This window comes from Pelophylax lessonae, assembly GCF_965119305.1.
Source record: "Pelophylax lessonae genome assembly, chromosome: 7".
NCBI classification, from domain to species: Eukaryota; Metazoa; Chordata; class Amphibia; order Anura; family Ranidae; genus Pelophylax; species Pelophylax lessonae.
In genome coordinates, this window is record NC_138774.1 from 275,354,983 (window position 1) to 275,370,044 (window position 15,062).

Sequence of the window (15,062 nt, forward strand, 5' to 3'; positions counted from 1 at the left end):
GGTGACACCCAATTCCACTAACAAGTGGTGTCACTGTCATGGGAATGAAAGAAAAATTTCTCAATGGGGTGACAGACAGCAATGATGTCTCAAAGAAGTTCTAAACTTACCAGTTTTTATGGCCCTTAGATGTAGTATGGTGCTTAAAGAGGAGCTCAAGTCTCCTAACCACTTGCCGACTGCCCGCTGCAGATATACTGCGGGAGGGGTCCTGGGGGGGGGCGTGCAACTAGCAGCGGCAGCGCGCGCCCGCCCCCACTAGGCAGCAGGGATGCCGATCCAATGGATCGCCGCCACTTATTCCTGCCGGTGACATCTGATGTGAGTGTGAGGGTGTTGTGGACATCTAGTTTCACAGATACAACTGGCCCTTTGAGGGCAACCATAAGGCTGTTGCGGCCCGCAATGAAATTGAGTTTGACACTCCTGCCTGAGAGAGTTCCAGTGATGGTGGTAGCTCTTACCACCGGAAGTGTCTCTAAAAATGTTTTCTTTGACATATTAATCACGCAATACGGACTCGGAAAAAGCAATTTAAAATATCACCGTGCAGTAATTTTATTATAAAAGGCAGATCCCATAAACAAAAAAAACTTGCACTTACGTTCAGAGGTGTTTCAAGTCAGCACCAACATGTACAGCTGAGTGCGCGTCCTCGGACTCTCCCTCCTGACTGCCTGAGATACAGCCGCGGCTGCCAATCAAAGTCAGTGAGCCAATGAGGTGACAGAGAGGGGGCAGGGCTCAATGGCAGCTCCGTGTCTGAATGGACACATGGAACTGCAGCTCGGCTAGGGTGCTCCCATAGCTCAGTGCGTGTCCTGGGACTCTCCCTCCTGATTGGCTGAGATACAGCCGCGGCTGCCAATCAAAGTCAGTGAGCCAATCAGGTGAGAGAAAGGGGGCAGGGCTGAATGGCAGCTCCGTGTCTGAATGGACACACGGAACTGCAGCTCGGCTAGGGTGCCCCCATAGCTCAGTGCGTGTCCTGGGACTCTCCCTCCTGATTGGCTGAGATACAGCCGTGGCTGCCAATCAGGTGAGAGAGAGGGGGCAGGGCTTAAGGACAGCTTTGTGTCTGAATGGACACATGGAACTGCAGCTCAGCTAGGGTTCCCCCATAGCTCAGTGTGTGTCCTTGGACTCTCCCTCCTGACTGCCTGAGATACAGCCGCGGCTGCCAATCAAAGTCAGTGAGCCAATCAGGTGAGAGAGAGGGGGCAGGGCTGAACGGCAGCTCCGTGTCTGAATGGGCACATGGAGCTGCAGCTTGGCTAGGGTGCTCCCATAGCTCAGTGCGTGTCCTGGGACTCTCCCTCCTGATTGGCTGAGATACAGCAGCGGCTGTCAATCAGTCAGTGAGCCAATCAGGTGAGAGAGAGGGGGTAGGGCTGAAGAAGAGCTCCGTGTCTGAATGGACACACGGAACTGCAGCTCGGCTAGGGTGCCTCCATAGCAAGCTGCTTGCTATGGGGGCACTCGATATGAGGGAGGGGCCAGGAGCAGCAACGAGGGACCGGAGAAGAGGATCCGGGCTGCTCTGTGCAAAACCGACTGCACAGAGGTGGTAAGTATAACATGTTTGTTATTTAAAAAAAAAAAAACGAGACGTTACAATCACTTTAACTGCAGAGGAGAGAAGTGAGGTCCCCAGCCTTGCCATGTTGTCTGGCAGGGGTGCCTAGAACACAAGAGTAGCTGAATAGAATTACAAATATTTTGGCAGGTAGGACAGTTCACATATAATAAGCATTTCAAATGTGTTTAGTTGTTTGCTGGAGTTGAGCTGCACTGACTCACCAAAATCTCCCTGGAAATTATTATTAAAATGTTGCCAAGCTTTCTACGGAACTCGATTTTAAATAAAGGCATACTTGTGCTGATTGCCTAATCTGTTACCGCACTGCCCCAAAGCCGGCATCAATACAGAGAGATTTTGTGAAACTGTATAGGTCGTTACTGGCAGCACTAGTAAGGTGTTAACAGCCTCCTCTAATTTAGGATTGGACGGGCAAAGCGAAGAATCTGAGAGAGGCGGAAATTAGGTGCATGGCTAATTAGTCAACTCAGGAAAACATTTACACACATGTAACTGCTCTAGTCAAGAGTTCAGCAGGCGTTCTGTTAAAGTGAAAGTAGTGTGTATACTCAGTGAGCGCATAGGTTGACTTCATATTGCGGGGTTTGAAGTCATTTTTTTTAGGCAACATTTTTAAGAGCTTGCTCTTCCATACCTCTGTTATTGAATTACATATAGAGATTTGCAGGTTAGTCACTAGGGGGAGCGCTCAGTGGCTCAGTGCAGTTACTATGCACTTTTGTTAATAAATGCTTACATAAGATACAGTATCTCACCAAAAGTGAGTACGCCCCTCACGTGCTGTTTGAAATTGACTTCTCAGCTGTCACAATACTTCAAGAAAGTTCTTTATTTTCTTAAAGTAAAGCAAAACATACAAAACAGAAATAGACAGAAGGAGAGAGAGAGGCGTTATGTGTCTTTAGAGTGTAGGATGTCCTTTTCTCATCTCTCTCAATAGAACGTCTAACATATACCTCGTTATCACTGAGCGGAACAGTTCGGTATGGTACGGTATTTTGAGTGCTTTCATTATGAAAGTGGTCCATACAACCAAACTAAACCACACCATTCCTGGTCCTCCTTTAGATGTACGGCCATAAGAAGTGGTATGGTATGGTTAGGGTGGAGATACTGGCTTCACAGGATACATTCCACTGATTGGTGGATAGGAAAACATCAATGCTCACGTCAAACGAAAGCGCAAAACAAACCCCACGTTTGGTGTAAACCCTGCATGGTCCCTGGTGGTCCGACTTGCAGAGGTAACGCTCACCTGAATAGGCCAGACCATTCAAACCCTTCCAAACTGTACCGACCCGAACTGTTCCGCTCAGTGGAAAGGAGGCTATAGCGTATTCTTATACTGTATGTAAAGACGATGTCAGAAAAAAGTGCATCCCAAGAAGGTAGTTATTCTAAATATAAAAGTAACACCCACTCTTGCATCTTTGGTTTGAGTTAATACAGTATCTCACAAAAGTGAGTACACTCCTTACATTTTTGTAAATATTTAATTATATCTTTTCATATGACAACACTGAAGAAATTACACTTTGCTACAATGTAAAGTAGTGAGTGTACAGCTTGCATAACAGTGTAAATTTGCTGTCCCCTCAAAATAACTCAACACACAGCCATTAATTTCTAAACCACTGGCAACAAAAGTGAGTACACCCCTAAGTGAAAATGTCCAAATTTGGGCCAATTAGCCATTTTTCTTCCCCGTCGTCATGTGACTCGTTAGTGTTACAAGGTCTCAGGTGTGAATGGGGAGCAGGTGTGTTAAATTTGGTGTTATCGCTCTCATTTTCTCATACTGGTCACTGGAAGCTCAACATGGCACTTCATGGCAATGAACTCTCTGAGGATCTGAAAAAAAGAATTGTTGCTTTACATAAAGATGGCCTAGGCTATAAGAAGATTGCCAAGACCCCGAAACTGATCTGCAGCACGGTGGCCAAGACCATACAGCGGTTTAACAGGACAGGTTCCACTCAGAACAGGCCTCGCCATGGTCAACCAAAGAAGTTGAGTTCACATGCTCAGTGTCATATCCAGAGGCTGTCTTTGGGAAATAGATGTATGAGCGCTGCCAGCATTTCTGCCGAGGATGAAGGGGTGGGGGGGATCAGCCTGTCAGTGTTCAGACCATGCGCCGCACACTGCTTCAAATTGGTCTGCATGGCTGTCGTCCCAGAAGGAAGCCTCTTCTAAAGATGATACACAAGAAAGCCCGCAAACAGTTTGCTGAAGACAAGCAGACTAAGGACATGGATTACTGGAACCATGTCCTGTGGTCTGATGGAAGTCTACACTCTATAAATGTAGTTTTGCCGTCCCTGTTCTCTCTATTCGGTCTGGCGAAGGAGCTAGGAGGCTCAGAAATATGTTGCTGCCCATTTGACCACCCATTTTGTGACGTCATCAAGGCCCGATCATGGACACGATCTCCATGCCGGCTTGTGTTCCAACCTGGTTATGGCTGGTCACAGCACTTAGTTGCACTGCTCTCTTCCCCTGCACTTCAGCCAGTCCGGCTGAAGCCTTCGGACACTACACCTCGGGGCTTGCTCAATCCTTGAAGATCCAGAGCTTGCTGCTTGTAGGGCTATTCCACAGAGACCAGCAATTTTTGAATCCACCGGACACAGCAAGAAGCGGACCTTGATACATCTATGGGATCCACATGACTGTTATCTGGTTTATTCGGAAGAGGATGGGAACTGTGCATGCCCAATTTCCACACTTTGTGAGTGCAATCCTATTTTACTACATGTGTTTTATCAATAAATGGGTACACTTAGATGGCTGCGCCTTCTTGTTTAATTAATCTTCTGGTTTCAACTCCTGAGGCTGTACAGTCGCATGCAGCTGCTGTGCCGCCTTTCCCTCCTCCTGCCCAATCACAGAGGGCTTCATATTAGGCAAACTCTTTCACAAAATACAAAGCCTTCTATGAATGTACAGCAGAGAAGAGGGGCAGGCCGGGCTGCTGTGTGTCTGTGAACACTCCCACTCCCGGAGCTCCATAAAACTGTCAGATTTAAATTCAAGAGATAAGTCCATGAGGTGGCATATACTTCATTGGACTTAACTTATGGTATGTCAGCAAATTTTACAAGAGCCTAGCTATCGCTATGCTTCTGGCACTCCAACACTGGGCCTTCTGGTTTCAACTCCTGAGGCTGTAGAGTCACATACAGCTGCTGTGCCGCCCTTCCCCTCCTCCTGCCCAATCACAGAGTGCTTCATATTAGGCAAACTCATTCACAAAATACAAAGCCTTCTGTGAATGAACAGCAGAGGAGAGGGGCAGGCAGGGCTGCTGTGTCTGTGAACACAGCTGTCAGAGTTCTGGGAGTGTAGTGATAGCCGCACATGAGCTCCATAAAACTGTCAGATGTAAATACAAGAGATAAGTCCATGAGGTGGCACGTACCTCATTGGACATAACTCACGGTATGTCAGAAAATTTTACAAAGTAGCTGAATTCCTGCAGTTCAGCTTCAAGGCCTCTAGCAAACGCTGTCTGGGGTCCTGTGTAATGTAAGTTCCCACCTGGAAGTCCAAGGTGGTTCATACAGCCGCCCATAGACCTGAATGGCTGTGTGCAAGGCTGTATTCAGGTATATGCTAACGCTCTTGTAAACACTCGTATAGCCTACTGGGGAGGGAAATACGCTGGAATTTACATTGCACAGGCTTAGACAAAAAGCCTTACACAGCGCAACTCACAGATTCATATGTGTTTACATACTGTGGTTGAACCAAATGTAATTTTGCGAAATTTTAATAAACTTAGAAAAAAGGGTAGTAGAAAAACATTATACTGCCCCTACTCAATACACAACAGCAGGGGCAAGTTAAACAGAAGATGACATGCCCCGGCCTGGGTGAATGGGTCTTAAGGTATAAGTAGGCCCCCACATGTACCATCCCAAAAAGTGAGCCCCTCCCTCCCAAATGGCCGAAGAGAACTGAAGGTGGTTTTATTTGTTTTGATGGGTGGAAGGAAAGGCCGGCTGAATAAATAGTGAGAAATTTTTCCGACTGTCATGGGGTGGGGCCTGTCGACAGATGTTAACTACAGTTGACAACAGAATGTTTACGTAGACAGTTTCCCATGGCAACAAGAACATTTTCCACTAGGGATATTCTGAAAAGTCTGTTTTTGGCTGTAACATAAGCTGCTGGCTACCTTTTCTTTTAAACATGAAAAGATATCATTAAATATTACATTCAAGGCTAAATTCTTCACTGCTGTGTGTTTCCTTCTGTATTAAATATGCCCAGAGTTGTTTTTTAACCACTTAAAGCGGTAGTATACTCCGCTAATCGACTTTTACCTACGGGTAAGCCTATAATAAGGCTTACCTGTAGGTACAATTAATATTTCCTAAACCTGCACGGTTTAGGAGATATTCAACCTGCATGCAGCCGCTGACGTCAGTGGCGCATGCGCTCTGATGGTCCAGTGGACCTTCAGAGCTCCTTGCCGGAAAGTGAAACTCCCATGCGCATGCGCGGGAGTGACGTCATCGCGGCTCCGGCCACTCACAGCGCCGGAGCCGCCGAACCAGGTAGAGACCCCGAGGGAGCATGTCAGCGCCCTCAGCGTTGTCCAGACGACCGTGTCGGGGCTTCGTTCCAAGGTATTTCATAATGAGCTAGTATGCTATGCATACTAGCTCATTATGCCTTTGTCCTGCAGGGTTTTTTTTTTTTTTTCATAAGTATTCAACCTCTTTAAGGACCAGGCCTATTTCTGACACTTGTTGTTTACAAGTTAAAATCAGTATTTTTTGCTAGAAAATTACTTAGATCCACCAAACATTATATATATTTTTTTAGCATGGACCCTAGAGAATAAAATGGAGATTGTTGCAATACTTTATGTCACGCTGTATTTGCGCAGAGGCCTTACAAACGCAATTTTTGGGGGGAAAAATACACTTTTTTGAATTAAAAAATAAGAAAAGAGTAAAGTTAGTCAAATTGTTGTCACTAATGTGAAAGATAATGTTACGCCCAGTAAATTGATACCTAACATGTCAAGCTTCAAAATTGGCGACAAATATTGATACTTAAAAATCTCCATAGGCGATGCTTTAAAAATTTCTACAGGTTATAAGTTTGGAGTCACAGAGGAGGTCTAGAGCTAGAATGATTTATCTCGCTCTAATGATCGCAGCAATACCTCACATGTGTGGTTTGAACACCGTTTAGATATGTGGGCGCGACTTGCGTATGCGTTCGTATCCGTTCTGCGGGCGAGCTTGGAGGGACGGAGCACTTTAAATGTTTTTTTTTCTTATTATTTTTACCTTTTGTTTTTTATTTTTACACTGTCCATTAAAACATTTTTTTTTCCACTTTTATTCCTATTACAAGGAATGTAAACATCCTTTGTAATAGAAATAAGCAGGACAGGTCCTCTTTAATGTGAGATCTGGGGTCAAAAAGACCTCACATCTCACATCTACACTTAAAAGCAAAAAAAAAAAAAAAAAGTAATTTTTTTCTGCAAGAAAAAAAATGGGCCTTTTAAGGCCGTTGGCGGAAGCAACGTATGACATCGCTCCGGTCTTCCAAGGCCATAGAGTCGAGTGGGGGGGGGGGGGGCATCCTGCCCTCACTCGACTTCCTGCCTGGGACTGGAACGGACCGGATCGTTTTGTCCGCTAGTAAGTAAGTAAGCTAGTAAGCGGCGAAAACGACCGGGAAGCTGCAGGAGGGGGATGGGCACCTCTCCCCCCACCCATAAAAGTGATCCCCTGGCAAATCTACTGCTGGGACCACTTTTATAGGAAAGAAGACCACCGGCCGCGTATAAAAATATCGGGGTTATGGCAGCTATCTGTTGCCATAACACCGTTATCTAATGTCAAAGTATCAACGTAAATACGCGGCGGGCGGTCCGAAAGTGGTTAAACAGAATTATGCTATATTTAAAGTGTAGAAGTGAGTGTGAACAAACACAAAAAAGTGCACTAGGGCAGGGCTCAAAATTTAAAGTCTTGAGCTACTAGCCAAGCCTTAAGGGTTAACTCGCCACCACTTGCCCTACCCAACCCCTACCCTGCCCCGCCCCTTATTCCGCCTTTTAACACGCCCTCATAAAGTATCTCATGAAATGACACTGTTAAATGTTTGATGCAGAATTAAGTTACAAAAATAAAAATTAACAACAACTTTATCAGTGTCCATCAGTGCCAATCAATGCAGCCTATCAGTGCTCATCAGTGGCCATTAGTGCAGCTTATCAGTGCCCATCAGTGCAGCCTCATCCGTGCCTATCAATGCAGCCTCATCAGTGCCCATCAATACAGTCTCACCAGTGCCCCACAGCACAGCCTCATCAGTGCCCATCAATGCAGCTTCATCAGTGCCAAACAATGCAGCTTTACCAGTGCCCCACAGCACAGCCTCATCAGTGCCCATCAATGCAGCTTCATCAGTGCCAAACAATGCAGCTTTACCAGTGCCCATCAGCACAGCCTCATTAGTGCCCATCAATGCAGCCTGAGGCAGCCCCACACTCACCCTTAAGCTTTTTCAAATGTGGGCAGGCGAGTGGAAATTTTGATGGCTGCACTAGGGTATCACAGCACAATAGTTGGAGGGGGGAAAAAACACCCCTACAAGGAAAGGCAGGACTTTTAAGGATATGGGGTTGTCACAAAGGTGAACACAAGCGCAGTTTTCATATAAAATTGTAAAAAAATAAAACTTGTTAAAAAACCTCCAGTTTGGTATGAAAATATGTATGCAGACATTAACATAGAGGCTTAGATGGTTGTACTTCTTCAATCAATACATGATTTGCTTCATTGATACATTATGGTCCAACACGTTTCGCAGAACAATTTCTGTGCTTCTTCAGGGATCTCTAATGTATATCAACTTCACCACATTACAACTGTTTAGACCTCCAGATGGGTGGAAGCAAACCATAGGTGAGGGGTGACCGTTCGACCTCCATTAAGAAACCAGGGCCAAATCTGATGGACACGGGATCGTACAAAGAGAAACCAGGAAGATTAGGTTGCTAACCAGACCACTTAGGTGTTGACGCTGTATAATTGCACAGTTGCCACTGGAGCCAGGCCACTTGGCTGCACTAGGGCATGTCATATGGTCCCCTCTCGAAGTGCAAGGACCCTTCTCTGAACCTATAGGGTTCAAGACTTCTGACGGGGTTAAGGCACACTCAATTCCCGGTATAACCACTGAAACCCAAGGTACGGGTACGTCCTTGGGTGGGAAGTGGTTAACCACATAGTAAAAATCTGTAGCTGCCATAACCCCAGTATTTTCTATTTTTTCTTTACTATAGGTGATTCTCTTTCAGATGAAAGTGGTCCCGTGGGTGGATTCGCCGCAGGTTCACTTTTAGAAACGGTGAGAGGGGTGCCCCCCTTCCTTCCCGCTACTTTCCGGTGACTCCCAGGCTTACCTGACCGATCGGTGAAGCCTGGGAGCGATCCGACGCTGACAGTAGCTGAGTATGGAGAAAAGTGAGGCCAAGATGGCCGCCGCTAGTTTATTTGCCCTTGGAGGACCTAAGTGACGTCTGACGTCACTTCTAGTTCCTGGGTCATGGTAAATCATTTTTTTTTCTTTTTTTAAATCAAAAGTTAAAAAATCATTTTTTTTTTTTATCTTTTGCTTTTAAAGATAAATGAGCGATTTGGCGTCTTTTTGACCCCAAATCTCTCAATAGAGAGGACCTGTCATCCTTATTTCTATTACAAGTGATGTTTAAATTCTTTATAATAGGAATATAAGTAATAAAAAAAATTAAGGGACAGTGCAAAAAAAAAAAAAAGTTAAATAAATAAGAAAAAATAAAATTTAAAATGCCCCGTCCCTCTGTGCTTGCGCACAGAAGGGAACATATACATAAGTCACGCAAGCATATGTGAAAGGTGTTCAAACCACAGATGTGAGGTATTGCCATGTACGCTAGAGCGAGAGCAATAATTCTAGCTCTAAGCAGATTTTAAGGTACCGTTGTTTGTCGCCATTCTACAAGCGTGCCCAATTTTAAAGCATGACATTTTAGGTATCTATTTACTCGGCATAACATCATCTTTTATATTTTACAAAATAATTGAGTTATCTATGATTTTTTTGCATTTAAATTCATTTAATTCAAGTGTATTTTTCCCCCGAAAAAAACTCCAGCGCATTCGTGGGCATGACGTTTTCCTTGCCCAGCCAATGACAATGGGCAGGACTGCTATTAGAAATCACAGAGCCCCATACAGTCTACCTGACAGGGTCACCTTCCCCTTGCTGATAGTGACTGAGGACATAAATATATCAGTCCTTTTCTCTGTAGCCTCAGCTGCACTGTAGATTAATGAATAGGAAGCACTCCGAGGCTATCTGCTAATTCACAAACTGAAGCACAGTAAACACAGTTTACTATCCTATAGTAATAAATAGACACAGGAGTGATTGGTACTGATCTCTCACTGTGTTCATTCAGGAAAGGAAGGGGCCAGTAAATTACATATTTACTGGCCTCTTCTCCTGCTCTCCATCCTGAAACATCCCGGTGTCCCTGCAGCAGCTGCCCGCAGCTGAAGAGGGAAGCTTGCAGCATTGTGGGGGGAAGGGGCACACAGGGGGGCCCAGACAGCAAGTGGAAGGGCCGCATGTGCTAGAACAAATCCCCCTGCAGTGCAGCCGGAGGGGGAAAGAAGAGGAGAAGTGGGCAGTGCTGCAGGGGGAGGCAGAAGAGTATTAGTGTCTGCAATAAGACAGTGCAGCCTTGCTCAGAAGTTGCCCAGGCCCCCCTTTTAAACAAATGGTGCTCGGGCCCAGTACAGGAGGGCTGGCTGTACTGCCTACTGCATTATGGCCCTGACCAGGGGCTGACTGGCAACTTTTGGCCCAGGAGGCAAGTACAAACCAGAGGTCCATGTTCAGTGCCTTGGGCACCCCTCCCACTCTCCCTCTTCCCAGCTTCCTCCTGACCCCCATTCCAGGCTGAAGCTCTGCTCCAGGTACTCTCTACTCACAGGCCGAAACTGGGTTCCTGACCTGCCCAGCAGGGGGCGGTTGGAGGGAGCTGGGACAGCATGGTTGGGTCTCCAGTGGGGCATTGAACCGGCATCTGCTCAGACACAGTTTACACCACCCATACTGGGGGGGGGAGGCTGCATTCTGTCCTTTTCCTCAACCCGCACTCAGTAGGTCAGCGGCAGGGACTTTTTACCTTTCTTCACCAGGAATCTTTTAGGCATGTCTGTGGCAGAAGCAGTGCAGCCTTTTTACGGGGCACCAGAGCGGCCCAGGGGGCAATTGCCCCCCTGCCCCAGTCCTCCCCTGGCCCTGACAGTGGGCAGCGTTCAAGACCTGTAAGCTGACTGCCAGAAGATGTCAGCGGCCGGGTGGGGAGTTCAGGGACGCTGGAGCTGAGGTAAGTATTCACACTATGGCGACACGACTTCGGGGCGACTTGAACATAATGGAAGTCAATGCAAGTCGCTCCGACTTCGGAAAAAAGTAGTGGGGGAACCTTTTTCTAAGTTGGAGCGACTTGAGTCGCTCCTATTAGAATGGTTCCCATAGCACAGAATGGAGCAAGTCGGAGTAGTGTGAACCGGCACTAAGACGCATTTGTAAAAAACCCTAAACGTGCCAGAGTGCCAAAGGGTGACAGTTTTGCTTTTTAACCGCAAATGGCGGTAAAACCTGTTTGGCACTGAGTTGGCAGCTAACTGGTTGTTTCAAACTACAGTAACTCTTCTCAAATGTGTGTTGAATCCCTCTGCCCATGTCTATGGAATGGTAGGGCCTCGCTCTGACAGCTTTCCACCTTCGTCAGCTGGTTGTAAGACAAATTCTACATTCTACGATGGTGATTGCAGAAAACCCCAGTAATTCACTGTAACCTCATATAATCTCAGGCGGAGATGGCTTGTCCAGCCGACACTATCCCATGAAATGGAAATGAGGAGACAGCAGCGGAAATGGCAGAGAAGGAACGTCTGAGTTCTGCTTAGAAATCGAGGTGTGATATGATTTTTCTTTTTTTTGTGTCGAGTCCCAGGGGGTCAGTCACATGTCTGCATGTCTGACAGAGCCAACTCCTGGGCAAAACGAGAGAGACCCCCCCACCCCCTCCAGTAAAGACCGAATGAAAGATTTTGCCATTTTTCACCGCACGCTCCGGCCAGGTCTAAGAAGCTAAAGCTACTTCCCCCTGCCTCAGCAAATAACAACTAGATGATTAATTGTTGAAAGAGTATAAGCCAACGACTAAATTCTGTAACCCACAAAGTCGTTTCTGAGCAGAGAGGGTGAAGGCGCCAGATTGGGAGTGGGGTGGTGGTGGTGGGGGGGGGGGGAGTTGGGAGTTTTATGCGAGGCTCTGAAGATCGGAAAGATTTGTTTATGACCTGCCGAGAGAACAGGGATCGGCAAGACGTGGTGGCCTCTCGAAAAAAGTTAGCTCCACCAGAGCAACCTAACCAGCAAAACATAAGATATTCCACCGCCGCCGGCCTTTCAACAAATGCCCGTTGTCACTACCCCCCTGTCCCCCAGCCGATATTTTAAATTCAAATAAAAATGCCGGTGATGTCAGCCTTGTGTAATGTCTACCGTGTGCCGCTATTAGGGAAGGGATTAGGTTTCTCGCTGACAAATAAGACAGTGACGCCGCTTCTAAGTTGTTTTTCTGAAATGTATTCAAAGCCATCTCGCCCCGGCGGCACAAGCGTTAATTATACGTTCTAGACCATTACGGTCAGGTGTTTTCTATCTGCCATCGGATTGCGCGTCTGACCCTTCAGTGAACCTTAGGCAATTTAGGAACGTGTAAGTGTTATACGTGTCAAGGTTCTAATGATCTTGTTCGTTATTTTTGATTGCTTAAAAACTCCTTTCTAACGACTTATCCAGGTGAGCGGAGGTCTTGCCTGCTGAGCGTTTAACAAGCTCTTGCGACTTCAAAGCGCAGACCTAAGGAAGTGACGTCCCCGCACGACGTTTGGGCCTGGATCGTCCGTGCGACGCATTAAATGAAAAAAAGAAAAAAAAAACATGCGGTCTCTGTCGGTTTTTTTTTTTTTTTTTGGAATAGTTTTCTGGTGACAGGATAGTGACTCAGACCACCGTCTTCTGCTTTCCGATGAAAAACGATTTAACGAGAGGGGTGAAATAGTTAATGGTACAGGGAATAGTGTCTGCTGGGAAAAAACGATGCTGTCAGACTCCAGAACTTTTGTTAGAGAGGATTCTGGGATGGAGCTGCCCTCCCTGGTCTTTGGCTTTGGTGATTTCAGGAAGAATGTAGTTGGCCATTTATCAGAAGGGCGGGGAGAGGGGGCACTTTAGGAGTGGAGCCAGGGAAATTTGATCATTAAAAAAAATTCCTCCTGGCTGTCTGGGGGAATTTAATTAAATTGCAAGGAAGGGGGGGGTAGGGGGGGGGTGCAGCGAGCACAACATCTGGAATCAATATGTGTGACTTTGATATTTTTTTTTTCTTCTTCCTTGTACTTTTTCCTGTTTCGCTGCTGGGGAGGGAGGGAAGGTATCAGGATATCGACAGAGAGAGACATTCCAGGAAGAGGGGAAGAAGAGACATGTCAGAAAGGAGGACAGGGGTTGGGGGTCTCCTTGGCAGGGGTGGCATATGGAATGGAAACGTGGCGCATCACACGGCTAGCTCATCTCCGACTGAAGAGCTTAACTTGTTTTTACATATGATAAACCCACTAGACAGTGCGAGGTGAACCAATGAAAAAGAAGCTGACTTCAGTCAACTGAGATCTGACTGGTTATGATAGGTTATTGTAGTTTGGAAATGGCCACTGCTTATTATACTATAACCCTGGTGGGATATTTTTTATATAGGGGTACAGTGCTTTAAGGCTACATACACATGGGCACATTTGCCTAACGCAACGTAAAGACACTGCATATCTCTGGTCAGTGCCAGGACAAGGCCATCTAGAGCCCCGGGGGAACATACCAAGCTGTGCCCCCCCCCCCCAAGATGTATGAGCATTATGTGTCAGTAAACCCCCCCCCCCCCCCGCCCAAAGAAACAAACATTTTTTAGCACCAATCTGCATGCTTACCCTCTAAGCATAAATTCCACCTCCTTCCAGAACAAATCTGCCCCCTACTGATATCCCCCCTCCCAGCACAATTCTTTGCCCCACATACCCCCCCCCCACCTCAGATCCTCTTTCTCCTCAAACCCCTACATCACCACCCCACAAATCCTCCCTCCCAGCATAAATCTTTCCCCCCTATTCCATTTGCCCCCCAGCTCAAATCCTCTCTCTCCTCAAATCCCCACAGCACCCCCCCCCCTCAAAATAAAAAAAATCACTTCTCCCAGCACAAATCCTCTACCTCTCCAATTTTCCCTCCAAGTACAAATCCTCTCCCTTTCACTCCAACCTCCCCCCCCCCAGATCATCCCTACTAAATTATCATCCTAGCACAAATTCGAATCCCCTCTATCATATCAACTCATCTGGCACAAATGCCCCCTACTAGCAAAAATCATCTTCCCCAATTTCCCATCCCAACACAAATCCCCCAAAATCACCACTGCTAGCACCCCCCCCCCATTGAATTTCCCCTCCTAAAACAATTCTAATCCCCTGCTGCCCCCCAAATTCTCCCTCCCAACACAAATCCCCTTGCCCCAAATCTCCTCTCAGCACCCCCCCAACAAATCCCCTAAAATCACCACTACTAGCACCCCCCTCTATAAAATGTCCCCTCCTAAAACAACTCTTATTCCCTGATTCCTCCCAAATCCCCCCCCCCCATATGATGCCACAGTGCCCTTCCTTCTCCTTCTAGCACAAATTCCCATCCCCACTACTATATCAATTCCTCTGGCACAAATGCCCCCTACTAGCACAAATCATCTCCCCAATCTCCCCTCCCAACTCAAATCCCCCAAAATCACCACTCCTAGCACCCTCTATCAAATTTCCCCTCCTAAAACAATTCTTGCCCCCTGCTGCCCCCCCCCTCCCCAAATTCTCCCTCCCAACACAAATCCCCTTGCCCCAAATCTCCTCTCAGCACCCCCCCCCCCAAAATCCCCTAAAATCACCGCTACTAGCACCCCCCCATCAAATGTCCCCTCCTAAAACAACTCTTATTCCCTGATTCCTCCCAGATCCCCCCCCCCCAATGATGCCACAGTGCCCAGGGCATCAGACCCTCCTGCCCACCCCTTGTCCCAGCCCTGTCTCTGGTGTCTGGGATGTCCTGGAGCTGCATACAAATGACCATGGACATGAATTGGTGCAGGCTGCTCTATGCAGCTATTTGCGGAAATTAGCGCATGCAAATAGACTTCTGTATCAGGCGCACCTAAGATACATCCATGATGCACATGCGCTACTTTATGCAAATTGTGGCATGTAACCACCTTCACTCATTCAAATATATGGGTAACTATACACAGCTGTAGGACAGCCTAGGCAACCAG